Below are 14,441 nucleotides of genomic sequence, written 5' to 3'. Positions count from 1 at the left end.
AAGGGATTTTTCAACATTATGTATCATTTCAAGGAAACCAAGTCATTTATTTTTTTCCTTTGTATCATTTGTTTGTATTTCATTAATTTCTGCTTTGGTTTTCAATATTACTTTCCATGTACTACTTTTAGCTTTGGACTGATCTTGTTTTTCTAAAGTCTTAAGGTGCATTATTAATTTACTAATTTGAAATTTCTCAAAATTTGAAAACTGTGTGTGCGCAAGCGCGTGCACGAGTGCACTCGTGCAACAGCCCTCAGAGGCCAGAAGAGGGATTGGATCCTCTGGAACTGGAGTTTCAAATGGTTATGAGATGACATGTGGGTACCGGCAACTGAACCGGAGTCCTCTGCAAGACCATTAAATGCCTTAACTCCAGAGACCATTTGCTGTTTTTGTGCTACAAACTTTCGTCTTAGGACAGCCTTCACCTTGTCTCATAGATTTTGTTATGCTGAATTTCTTTTCATTCAAATTCTAGGAATATTTTCTCCTTCTACAGTGACCCATTTATCTTTCTACAGTGTGTTGTTTAGACCCCAGTAGTTTGTGTGTTTTGTGCAGTTTCTCTTGCCATTAACACCTACCTTTATTTCATTGTGTTTAGATAGAATACAGGATGTCATTTCAATTTTTCTATATTTATTAAGGCCATCTTTTTGTCCTAAAATGTAGTCTGTTTTGGATAATGTTCCATATGTCACTGAGGACAATATGTATTCTTTAGTGTTTGGGTGGAATATTCTTTGGTGTCTATTAAATCCACTTGATTTAAGGTGTTATTTTACCCCATTGCTTTGGAGTTTAATTTTTGACTGGAGGGCAAATTTAATCTGTTTACTGGAGGGCATTGAAGTCCCCACAGTTACTATGTGTGGTCAGTCTGTGGCTTTACATCTCCTAGTTTTGTTTTATGAATTTGGGCGCACCTGTGTTTGCTGTTTGTGTTTAGAATTGTAATGTCATCTTGATGGATTGTACCCTTAATGAGGATGGAGTGGCCTTCTGTATCTCTTCAAACTATTTTTGGTTTGCATTTATTTTGTCAGATATTAGAATAGTAATGCCTGCTTGTGTGCTAATTTCGTTTGTTTGGAATACCCTTTTCTCTCCTTTTATTGAAGGTATTGGTCTATCCTTGATGGTGAGATGTGTTTCTTGGAAGCAGCAAAAGGATATCCCCTATTTTCTAATCCAATCTTAAGTCTGTGTCTTTTTATTAGGGAGCTGAAAACATCCATAGTCAGAATTATTAATGACATGTGTGTACTAATTTCTATTTTAATTTTTTAACATTTTATTAGACTTTTCTATGAGACATAGAAGTAAGTCTAGCTGGCTTTGAACTCACAGACAGCTGCTGTATCTACCTCCCAAGTGCAGGGATTAAAGGCACATGCCACTACATGGCTTCTTAGACTTTTTTTTTAAATAACCACCCTGGTGTTGTTTATTTTCCCCTGTGGTCTCTAGGGGGAGTGGAAATATTTTCTTCAGCCCAAAATATTAAGTCCTGTTTCCATTGTAGAATTGGCTTAGTAATAATAGGGCCTTCTAGTTTGTTTTAATCATGGAAGGCATTTATTTTTTTCTCTTATATAGGAATGTTTTACAGGGTATAGTTTTCTGGGTTGGAAGTTGTGATGTTCCAGAGCTTGGAACACTTCTTTCCAATCTTTTCTGGCTTTAAAAATTTCCATCACATAAACAGCTGTTACATGATATGTGACTTGGCCCTTTTCTCTTGCAGATTTTAGTATCCTTTCTCTCTTCCATGTTCTTAGTGTTTTAACTGCAATGAACCATAGGGAGTTTCTTTTCTGGTTCTATCTATTTAGCATTCTTTAAGCTGTACATGTATAGGTATCTGTTTTTTCAAAGTTTGAGACTTATTGTTATTATTTTATTGAAAACATTTTCTATACCTTTGTCTTGGAATTATTACCCACTTCCTCTGTGGATAATTTACAGATATGGTCTTTTATGGTGTTTTAAAGATTTTGTGTGTTCTGTTAATGAGGTTTTCTTTTTAATTTATCATTTTATTTAAGTGAGTAATCCAATTCCTCCATCTTGTATGCAAGCCAGATAGTCTTGTCTTCTAGAGGATCTGTTCTGTTTGTGAGGCTTTCCACTGAGTGCTCTGTGTGACTAATGGAAAATTTCATCTCCAACTTCATTTTAGATTAGGTTTTCTTTAGTATTTGTATGTCTTCATTTAATTAAAATTTCATATATTGTTTCCTTTAGCTATTTGTTTGTGTGGTTTTGGGGTTTCAGTCACTTCATTCCTAACCTCTCTCAGTTTATTCAGGAGTTTGTATATGCTCTCCATAAATTCTTTGAACTCTTCGAACATTTGCATAGTTGTTCTTTTGACTCCCCTGTCTTTCTTGAATTTCATCGATTTTTCTTGTAGGTGACCATTACTATGGGGTTAGTGATTCTCTGGAGAAGGGGGACATACTATCTTGGCTTTGTATATTGCCTATATTTTCCCAATGGACTTAGGTATCTGGACTTAAGCTGTTGGTTGTGTCTTTTGCTCATTGGGCCAGAGACTGGAGATGGAAGGTAGATGAGATGACTTGAAGGACACTAGAAGGGAGGGAGTCAAAACTGGGCTGTCTTTCTGGGTTCTGTAAAGTTAGGCAACCTTTGTGTGTGGCTATTCCCCTAGAGGGGTTGGGGGTGTTCCAGGACCCTACTATTTCCTTTATTCAATGAGCCAAGAGATCTAATAATCATTGTTGCCTTTGCAAAATGAGATGATTATTCATGGACTCTATTATCCAAAATAGTCACTTATTATTGTTCCCATGTTATAATAATAGGTAATAATTCCTATAGATTCCCTCAATAAGGTAAATACAGGGACAGGGAAACCTGTCCCAATCACTACCTCCTAAAACCATCTGTTGCCCTCCAGATTGCTACAAGTCCATTTATGTAGTTTCTTATTTCTGAGCTCTGCTTCTGCCTTTCCCTGTTGTCCAGATGATCTTACTAGCCTGTACATGTGATCTTATTACTATTGCATTTTATTTTGTTTATTTATGTTTGTGGTGCTTGAAATTAAAGTAGGGCTTCCTGGATGCTAGGCAAATGCTCTGCCACTGAGTCACACTCTCTTTTTCATTACTGTATTTTAGTATTCACTGACTGCAAGAAGTCCCAGGACTAACAAGTCCACAGTTGATTAGAATGATGTCACTTACAATCTGGTCTTATCTTACTCATGGTCTCCCTTGGCTACAATCACTGCAGGCACTCTGAATTTATTTTGCTTCCTGCTGTGGAATAATCCTTCTGTATGCTTTGAATATGTATTACTCTATTTGGTTAATGAAGAAGCTGATTCTGCCTGGGTGGTGGTGTCACACGCTTTTAGTCCCAGCACTCAGGAGGCAGAGGCAGATGGATCTCTGTGAGTTCAAGGCCAGCCTGATCTACAGAGTCAGTTCCAGGACAGGTTTCAAGGCTATACAGAAAAACTCTGTCTTGAACAAAGCAAAGCAAACCAAAGCAAACCAAAACAAACAAAAAGAGAAGCTGATTGGCCTATAGCAAGGCAGGATAAAGTTAGGTGGGACAATCAAACTGAGGATGCTGTGATGAAGGGGGGCGGACTCAGGAGAGATGCCAGCCAGCTGCCAAAGAAGCAGGACTATAGAAAATGAGGTAACAAGCAATGAGTGATTTGGGGAAGCATAGATAAGAAATATCGGCTAATTTAAGTGTAAGAGTTAGATAGTAACAACCTGGAGCTATTGACTGAACGTTTATAAGTAATACTAAGCCTCAAGTGCTTATTTCGGAACTTACAGAGAGGAGAGAAACATCCAACTACAGCTCCCTTTAACTCTGTGTGCACATTCAGATCTTGTTACCTTTGTACATCTGTTCCTTATGTCTCAGACTTCTTTTTCTTCCTCATCCGGCAACTCCTACTCACTTTGTTTCTAGGTCCAACTCATCAGGTCCCCACCTCTAACTGTAACTCAGAGTCTGTCTTCTGCTTTTAAAAATCCACACCACATTGATCAGGCCTGTTAAATATTCCAGCATGGAGTGGGAGAAGCGCCCAAGGCCCCACACCATATGGAGAAGCTATTGGCGGTTGATGGCTGCCAGCAGGGAGAGTCACTTTTGTTGGCAAGTGTGGCCACTAAGGATTGTCCAAGCCCAGTGTAGGAACCTATATCCACATGCATATGGGCAACAGTAATTGGATGAACTCGGTAGGTTGAAAATAAATAAATAAATAAATAAATAAATAAATAAAGAATAAATGGACATGATGTTGGGAGGGAGGTGTAATGGAAAGTCCTAGGGTGTGTTGGAGGGGAAAGTAAGGGGTGGATATTGTTGTAATTTAAAAGTGGTGGTGTGTGAGAGAAAGAGGCTATGTGACAGCTTGGGTGGAGGGGTTTTTTATTGGGGGAAAGTGAATGGGAAAATGGGGGCGGGGAGAGGGGACCAGCCTGTGGGGACAGGAGCAGCAGAAGAGAAGAGTGAGGCAGAGAGAGATGGAGAGAGGAGAGACAGAGAGACAGGCAGAAAGGGGGGGGAGAGGGAGCGGGAGAGGGAGAGAGAGGAGAGCCCTTTTAAAAGGGAACATAGTGAATGTGCACAGGTGGTGCTCTTACTGGTTGTGGCTAAGAGCTTATCCTGTCAGAACCCCAGGAACAGGCCAGTATGGATGCCTAAATACTAACCGATATGCTCGAGATACATTCTAAATATGTGTGAAATTTTCAAAGAATAAGTTTTAAAGTATTATAAAAATACTTTTATTGCTTTTATGTTCATTGTGCCTACTAATGTGCTTGTACTTAGTAGGCTCCAAGCAGACTGCCCTTTTTTTTTTTTTTTTTACTTTTTAAATTTATTTTGTTTTATTTTATTTTTGAGACAAGGTCTCTCTATATAGCCCCGAATGTCCTAAGCTCACAATGTAGACCAAGTTGTCCTCAAACTCATATAAATCTGCCTGCCTCTGCCTCCCAAGTGCTGGGATTAAAAGTCTGTACCACCATGCCTGGAGTTTTTGTTGTTGCTGTTGTTTAATTAAAACTTTATTATGAAGAACTTTCAAATGAAAAACATCACACACCAAAATTAATCAGACCCAAAGTCTACACATCTCAATGAATGTCTATAAAATACTTGTTTAAATGAAGTAAATCCACCATTTTATCTTCTGTTTACACAGTGAAAGACAAAAGATAAGCTCACAGCACAAGTGTGGTTAATAAAATGCATGAGTGAACACACACCCTGGGACCTGAGCACACTCAGCCCAGTCCACATCTGCTGCACTTTGCAATTCCACATAACGGCATCAATAATTCTGAAGCACTGCAAAAATTCTCACAATTCAAATATTCGGTTGGGAATTTCAGTGGCAAGAATTGAAATATAAGGGTCTGTGAGTCCTTTTAAAGGCTTAGTCACAGCTAGTTAGAAGCTTAAGCTAACAAGTGCATTTCATTCCCTAAGCATCCTAATTAATTGATGCTTAGCATATGGGTTACTAAATTTGCCTTTTAAAGTTTGCATTTAGAGGTTGCAAATACATCTATTAGTGTGAATTTTTAGGTCAGTAAGGTTTTGATTTGCAATATTTAATGTTTGCATAATTTAACCTTTGTCTGACTTTGAAAAATTATTCCACAGACCTACATTTACTTTGTTAATGGAATGATTTGCTACAAAGTGGCTACAGGGATGACAATGTCATGATCATTAGGGGCATTCCTCATTGAGTCTGGTCTAGTTGGAGTCTCAGAACTTCCCGTTCTAGAAGCCAAATGACAATCCTTAAATAATCATTAAAATTATATATTATTTTAAAATTTAAAGATTATATATAACATATAAAAGATTATGTATATGTGTGTGTGTGTGGAGAGAAAGAGAGAGAGAGAGAGAGAAAGAGAGAGAGAGAGAGAGAGAGAGAGAGAGAGAGAGAGAGAGAGAGAGATGTTTTTCACTGTATGTGTAGCCCTGGCTGGCTTGGAACTTGCTTTGTAGACCAGGTTGGCCTCTGCCTGCCTTTACCTTCGGACTACTGAGATTTAAGCCATTTTACATTTTAATTGACACTTATTTATGGCGTTCAGGCTGACATTTCAATACATGTATATGGTGTTTAGTGGGCAGATCATGAAAATGGCATATTTTTAAACCATACATTTATCATCTCATTTTTATCATTTCTTTGCATTGGGAGCAATCTAAATTTTCTATGTTGGGCATTTCAAATGTTCAAATAAACAATTGTTGCCAACCATATTATTCTACAGTGCTATAAAATATTAGAAGCATTAGAAATTAGTTTTCTTGGGCTTGTGAGAAGGCTTACAGATAATATCTCTGTGAATTCCAGGTCAGCCAGAGCTACATAGTGAGACCCTGTCTTTAAAAAAAATGTTGAAGCCTGGCAGTGGTGGCACACACCTTTAATCCCAGCACTCAGGAGACAGAGGTAGTTGAATCTCTGTGAGTTTGAGGTTAGACTGGTCTACAGAGCAAATTTCAGGACAGGCTCCAAAGCTGACCAGGTCTTGATACAAGAGTTCTTCTCTAACATCTGGTATATGGACTTAGTAGCTTTAATGTATTTAAACAACAACGACAACAACAACAACAACACAATAACAACAAAACCATACAGTTACTGTCCCAATACTCATGACTGAATCTTTAATTTATCTACTTAGTTTATGATGGATTTTTTTTTCTACTGAAATGTATACTTCAACTCTGGAGTCTTTTCTGCTCGACTTCTTCCCTCTAGGGTGTAATAAAGAGACAACATATGTCCCAACAGCATAGAGAAGACAAATTTTCTGTGATAGAAAAATGTTTCTTGCTATGCATAATGTTTCTCAAAGGAGGTAGATCAAAACAGATCTCTGTCCTCTGAAACTGTTTACTGAATACCATGTTTGATTGCAAAATATTAAAATGTAGTATGTTACTTTTGAAGTGTTGAGTATTTTGTTACAGATGATTTCGTTTCCATAACAACCATGTAAAAATTAGAATAAAGATGAAATTATAATTATTTAACACATCCATGAGCTTGATTTCCACCCCAAAAGTGTTAAAATAGCTGAGCACAGAGGAGCAGCAGTGTGGTTTGGGTCAAACTATGCTTCATCTCCTGGGAGGCAGCAGGATGGAATTTGTGTTCCGACCTTCTTTTTCCTGAAGGCACGTTGGCTCAGCCATACTTTCCTATGGTGCAGTAAGGACATCAACTCTCAAGGATGACTGGAAGAAGAAAATGGCATAACATGTACAAGAAACTGTTGTGGAATATTTGGTCACACTGTGAACACATGTGACCTCATGTTTTACCTCTGTTTTACCTCATCTGGCGAAGGCCTTGGTTGGGCAAGACTTTCTGATTGGTTTGATAAAGAGCTGAACATCCAATAGCAAGATGAGGAAGGGCAGGACTTGCGAGCAGAGATAAGAATTCTGGGAAGAATCTGAGGCACGTGGAATTCACATCCAAACACAGAGGAAGTCAGACATACAGCATGGAGGAGAGGAAACAAGTCACATAGTAGAATGTAGATTAATATAAATGTGTTAGTTTAAGTTTTAAGAGCTGGTTGGGAACAAGCCTAAGCTAAGGCCAAGCTGTCCTATTTAATAAAATGTTTCTGTCATTATTTGGGAGCCAGCCGTCCTAAGGAAGACCTGTTACAAGACACTCAAAATGGGTTGCTTTGATACTTGGTAACCAAGGCATAGCTCAGCATAGGATTGTCAGGACATCTGATACCATGTCCAAGGGAAATTATACTATTATAAGCTCACAGTTATATCTTTACAAATCAAATAAAGAGAAGCGTTTTTAAAGTTTTTCTTTATTGGCTCTCGGCTGGAGTCGCAGAGCTCAGGAGGCTGAGGCAGGAGAATTCCTCAGTATTCAAAGCTAAGGCTAAATGGTAACAGGTTTAGTGGGTGCTGCATAGCAAGGGTCTATCTCAAAATCAAACACGGAGGAAGAAAGAGAGGGAGAGGGAGGAGTTTTTATTTCATCAATGAATGCCATCAGGGAAGGCAAAGAAACTTAAAGATAATTGAGATATTATGGTGAAATTTCTATTTACCAGAATTTTAAACTTTAGATTAACAATGTTGTGTGTTTAAATTGGTCTTGCTATGCTATTTCTTTTTTTAAAGATCCCATTTTATTAGTTTTAGTTATGTGTATGTGTGCATGTGTAGTGTGCATGCACATGAACTGGATCTGCTTGGAGCTGGAGCTACAGGCAGCTGTGAGCTGCTGATGTACATGCTGGGAACGGAGGTTGGTCCAGAGCAAGAGCAATATGCTCTTTTAACCACCAAGCCATTTCTGCAACCCCAGACTTTAACTTTTACTCTTTTGAGAAAGGGACTATGGAGATCAGGTTGGCCTCAAACTCACAGGCATCCACCTGCCTCTGCCTGAAATCTAAAGGCATGCTTTCTCACCTGTAATGGATATGATTGGCCATTTGAGATAGCCCAAATTTATATGGTGAGAAATAGGCTTTTCTTAGATGCACTGATTGGAACTGTGTAACAGATACACAAAATTTCAGTTAAATTTTGATTAATTAACAATATTTTATGTTTCAATTGGTCTTATGATATTTCTTTGGAGCCACAAGCTATTTTCATTTCTATTTATATAGAAAACAATTAGGCAAATAATGTCCCAAATTTACTTAAGTAGATGGAAAACTCTATTTTTTAAATTGCTGAAAGCAAATTTGAGTCAGAGTAAATAAACATGTAAGCTACATTAATATGAAATCCACAAGTATCTGCTAAATGTGAACTTTATTTTTTATAATTGAACTCAACCTCCATTTCCTAACCTTGACATGAGGAGGTGAAAGTGAAGACTCAGACAATCTCCCTGGTCTAGGTTTTCCTTGGTCCTATTCTTTATTCTTTTCTCACCAGGCTGGTCCGTACCTGGGATTCGCAGAGTGGGTGGAATTTGCTCCTTAGCCATGACACACTTTTCCATGGCATACATGAAGACAGAAGAATCCTCTGAGTCTCGGTGTTAATACTTTGGGCACAGTGTTACAGCAATTCTGTAGTGTCTCAGAGCCACAGCTGTCCCCTTTTTCAGTCACACATGAAACCATACATTGGGCAGAGACGACTTACAGTCACCCAGGCTCCGTGCCTGCCTGAACCATGTTGGGCTGGTGTGTTCTCTATGGCTACTTTCTGTTCTGGGTTCCATCTTGGAAGGAAGGAGAGTGTCACTCCTGCTCTTTTTCCTACCTTCAGAGTCTTTCAGACCCGGCAAGCATTTCATGTGCTCCATCCCTTCTCACCAGGCACTGGTATCTGGCTGGAACTCTATAGCGAAATTCTAATATCTGAGCACCTTTCTTCACTACTACTACTTTTTTCTCAAGCTCATGGAGCTGTGATCTCTTCTGGATTGGGAAAACTCCCCTTGGCCTACTGTTTTTGCAAACCTCACCTTCTCACACAGACTTTACAGTCTGAATCTTCCATGACCCTGAGTCCTGATACTCAAAATCCAGGTTTTTCAAATTCAATGAAAATAAGTTTTCCCCCTCCAACTACTGCTATTGTTTTGAATTTCACAAGCCCATTTTAAAACTAGAAAGTCCTAGGCGAGCCATGTTGATCTGAGGATTTCCTTTATAATAGCCTCCCCTAATGCAGTAGATGCAGAAGTCCAATCTGCATGAGAGGATGCATGGGATATAAGAGAGTTAGCAGAGACAAACACAGCACCTCTCTATATCAAAATGTTATCTCGCCACAGATGGGAACTGCCTTGCACCTAATCTTTCAACTAGTTTCTCCTTGACTTTCAAACTTATTATATTTTCTAATTAACTCGAGAAATTGACAAATGGACAATGGCCAGACCACATATGGCAACAGAAATCAGACCGGCAGGCTGCAGCCAAAGCCAGATTAGCCAAACCAGCATATTTGGCTGCCAGCAGAAAGGTTCAGCCTCAGTCAATGCCTGACAGCTTTCCAATTCTTTACCAATTCCCTTCCAACTCATAGCTAACCAGAAAAAGCCAAATATTATGCTCCCTAAAGCAATTGTGGAGGATACCTTGCTTCTGGTCAGCTGCTTCTTCAGTTAGCTTGCCCGAAGCTATTCCATATCTGCAGCCTCCAATCTGGACACACCTGGAGCCCTTCTTTCTTTTCCTCCTTCCCACTACAAAGCTTTCCCACTCTCATGCCTGCCTTTGACTCTCTGCCAAGTGCAAGTGATGGTGGCTGCCTCCCTTGCTCTAAATAAATAGTCTTTGTTCTCATCCGGGTGGGCTTCATATGTTTCTCCAGCTTCTACACATCAAGCTATTATATTCAGATGTGTGTTTTGATAGCTGAGCTTAACTAGTGTGTGTGTGTGTGTGTGTGTGTGTGTGTGTGTGTGTGTGTGTGTGACAGAGAAAGAGAGAGAGACAGAGAGAGACAGAGAGAGAGAGGGTACTGGGCTTTTATAACTCAAAAATGACATTGTCCTTGAGTTTATAGGCTCTAGCATGCTTGCCTCTGATGGGTCCAACTATAATATTCTCAAAAGTGTAGCTGAAATTTTCATCTTTGCAAATTAAAATTAATACATGTTAACAAGTTACTATCCAGAGTATTATGCATCAATTTGAAAATGAAGAAATTTAATGTAGGCAATTGTGTGTCAGATTCCTTCAGTTGTCACATAACTGAATGTACAAATAAACTGAAGGTCTTAGTAAAATAATGATTTTTAGAAGAGCAAATTATATACTTTTGTACACAAAAGGCTATGATCATTGCAATACGTAGATGTGGTCATCACACCAATATTCTAAATTACAATGCTCATTTCACAAAGATTTGATCAGTAAACTAGGATTCTATATTCAAGCAACCCCCCCCATAAATATGGGATCCATCATACTACTGAAAGTCCCTCAAGTCCATAAGAAGCTGATATGATCTGGAGTACTTATATCCTGTAGTGTACGGAAAGCCCATCTCTGTTCTTCTGATTGAGGGTAGTCTTTTAGCTGGCATGGCCAAGGACATGAGTGATCCTGGAGTAGAAGCGGGAGGGGACTCCACTCAAGGGTGTTGGGCTATCTTGGTGTTCAATGGCAAAGCTTATCATGACCAGCTGGCCTGCACACATAGTAAAACTGGAAGGAACTTGGGCCTTCCCAGGCATAGTTGAGTGTCTTTCTATGTGCATCTGTCCGTCCCACTTTTCATGGCTCCTTCCTTTTCCATGACTTGCAGGCTCCCTATAATCTTGTTATATGTTCCTCTCTCTTCACTGTTGTTATCTAGCTCAGTGGTGGTCAACCTGTGGGTTGTGACCCCGTTGGGGTCAAACAACTCTTTTGTAGGGGTCACATATTAGATGTCTACATTACTATTCATAATAAAATTATAGTTACAGAGTAGCAATGAAATACTTTTCTGCTTGGGGGTCACCACAACACGAGGAACTATGCTAAAGTATTGCAGCATTAGAGAGTTTGAAACAAACAAAACTTCTCAATATATGAAAATGTTACCTCAACACAGCCACCTTGCAAGTCCTCCCTGAATACTTGGGCTTTGACTTCTAAGATTCTGACCACAGCACCTTTCTCCAGAGTCTAGGATCTCTGCATGGTAGCTCCTCCTCATTTTTCCTTTCAGAGGCTTTTGTGTTTCAGCTAAAGTAGACTTACCACCTCTACACTTTCTAAATACTTCTTAAAGTTGTGCATGGTGTCTATAACCCCAGCGCCTAAGAGACTGATGCAGGAGGATTGCTACAAGTTAGAGGACACACTAGATGACATCATTAATCCTAGGCCAGACTGGGCCACCAAAGTGGAAAAAAAAATCCAGTCTCAAAACTAACAAACTAGCTAACTAACTAAACAATAAAATAACACCATCTGCTTTGTTACTTGCTTCCTTCTTTCCTTTCAGACTCTGAAGTCTGTGAGGGTTAGACATGCTGCCACACACTTGGACATGGTGTCACACACTTACAACCCCAGCCTATGGGAGGCTGAGGAAGGGAATCTCAAGTCCAATGTCAGCCTAGGATACAAAGCAAGACTGTCACAAGCAAGCAAACAAACAATAAACACATTGTGAGATTTGAGAACCTGTCAAGTTATGTTTGCTGCTACCAAGCACCTAGAATCAGAGCTGGAGCCTTCAACACACATTTATTGAGTTGATGAATAAATAAACAATAAACCCAGACAGGTACCCATCCTCAAGAAAACAAAAACAAAAAGCAAACAACAACAAAACCCACAAAGAAGCAGATGCATAGGAGGCTCAGGACAGAGTTTCTGTGTAATTTCAGGTCTCAGACACCTGAGAACCCTTTGTTGCCCATGGCGAAAGCCCCATATCAACTACAACCATGCTGTTTCTAGAACTCTTCTTAAATTAATCCTAGACTTTTGTTCTTTGCAGCTAAAACATAATCATGACTTCTGAAGCATATTTTTAATAGTTCTCATAGCATTGATTTTATTTGTATAGTTCTTGTCATGTGCTTGTTATTTATTCATTTTTGAATTTTTGTTTTTTCTTTTTTTTACATTTAAAATTTTTATTTATTTTAAATGTTAGCTAATTTTATTGAGCCATACATTTTTTTCTCCACTCCCCTTTTCTCTTCCCCTCTCCCCTTCCACCCTATTCCCTGCCTCCCCACACTCCCAATTTACTCAGGAAATCTTGTTTTTTTCTGCTTCCTAGGTAGATGTTCATAAGTGTGTGGATTGATATCAGGGTCTTTGATTAGAGTCCATTGGTCCACCTGTTTGTTTTTATGCCAATATCAAACAGTTTTCACTACTGTAGCCCTATAGTAGAGTTTGAAGTCAGGGGTGGTGATGCCTCCCGAAGTTTCTTTACTGCAGAGGATGATTTTGCCTATCCTGAGTTTTTTAGTTCTTCCATATGCTTTTGGTAAGATTGTTACTTTTTACTATGTTGATGCTACCTATCCATGGGAGACCTTTCCATTTTGTGATATCTTCTTTAAAGACTTAAAGTTCTTGTCATTCAGGTCTTCCTCTTGTTTGGTTAGAGTTATCCTAAGATATTTTATGTTATTTGTGGCTATTGTAAGGGGTGATGTTTCTCTGATTTCTTTCTCTGCCTGTTTATCATCTGTATATAGGAGGCCTACTGATTTTTTTAGCTAATTTTGTATCCTGCTACATTACTGGAGGTGTTTATCAGCTGTAGGAGCTCCCTGGTAACATTGTTGGGGTCACTTATGTATACTATCATATCATCAGCAAATAGTGAAAGTTTGACTTCTTCTGAAGCATATTTTAATCAATAGACCAATAATTATCTATTTGGTCTGGATAAAATAGTCCCTACATTTACACTCGTGTATCCTAACAACCACATTTCAGTGAACTGAAGAGGTGTTTGTGATACAAACATTAAATACTTGCCTATCCTTTGGAGGACTTGGAAGGATTAAACTTCCTAGCTTCCCTGTGGGTCTGTCAGATCCTTGTGACTAACTCTAGACAATGAATATGTTACTGTGAAGTTCTCCAGACTTCCATCTTCTCTATAATGACTGTGAAAGCATATGTATTTGTGAAGTACATCCCAAGCCATTGCAGCGGATAAATGCTAAAGAGATCCATGATGATCCTTAGATGACTTTGTTGGTGCTAAGAAACAAACCTTGCTTGTTTTAAGCCTCTGGGATCTTTCCTAAGACTGGTTGTTGCACACTAATCCAAGGAAATCTAATGCCCTACTGATTGAGAAATATGTTGCTAGCCTATGTACCATTAGCAAGGAATAGATAGACACTACTTAAACATTAAGAATTCAAGGATAAAATGCATTTCCATCTTAGATCTATGAAAATATGGGCCTTAGACTAGGTAAAACATAGATTGTTAAAGGAATTCTTTTAAATCAGATTAGCATAGTATTTAAAACTCCAGAGCTGGAGTTGGACAGGAAGTCATGAGTGCACATCCCAGTACTTCTTAGCAACTTGTATAAGATTCAGCTGCCCTGTGTGACTTGGAGATAACAAAAGTAGCTTTGTGGGGTTTTATGAGTACTAAGTAAGATAATTCCTATTACATGTCCAACATCATAATTATATTTTAATCCTCACCTTTAGCTAGAGTACAGAACTTAAGATGAACACTTATTTCAAAAATAACAGAGGAAAACATTTTATGATTTTTTAGGGTGCACTAATCAATTCTGGATGGATAACAAATATCTCTAGGAAGGGTCTTTAGGTAACACATATTGACAGAAGACCACTCTGGGGTCTTCCCATCTGTTCTGTGATATGTTTTCTAAATAAAGCAGGCCCAAAAGGTCAAGAAAAGAAAACACAAAAATGCACCTGAGGAATCTACAGA

Source organism: Cricetulus griseus, chromosome 2 (genome assembly GCF_003668045.3).
Source record: "Cricetulus griseus strain 17A/GY chromosome 2, alternate assembly CriGri-PICRH-1.0, whole genome shotgun sequence".
NCBI classification, from domain to species: domain Eukaryota; kingdom Metazoa; phylum Chordata; class Mammalia; order Rodentia; family Cricetidae; genus Cricetulus; species Cricetulus griseus.
Note: the sequence above shows the minus strand (reverse complement) of the source record.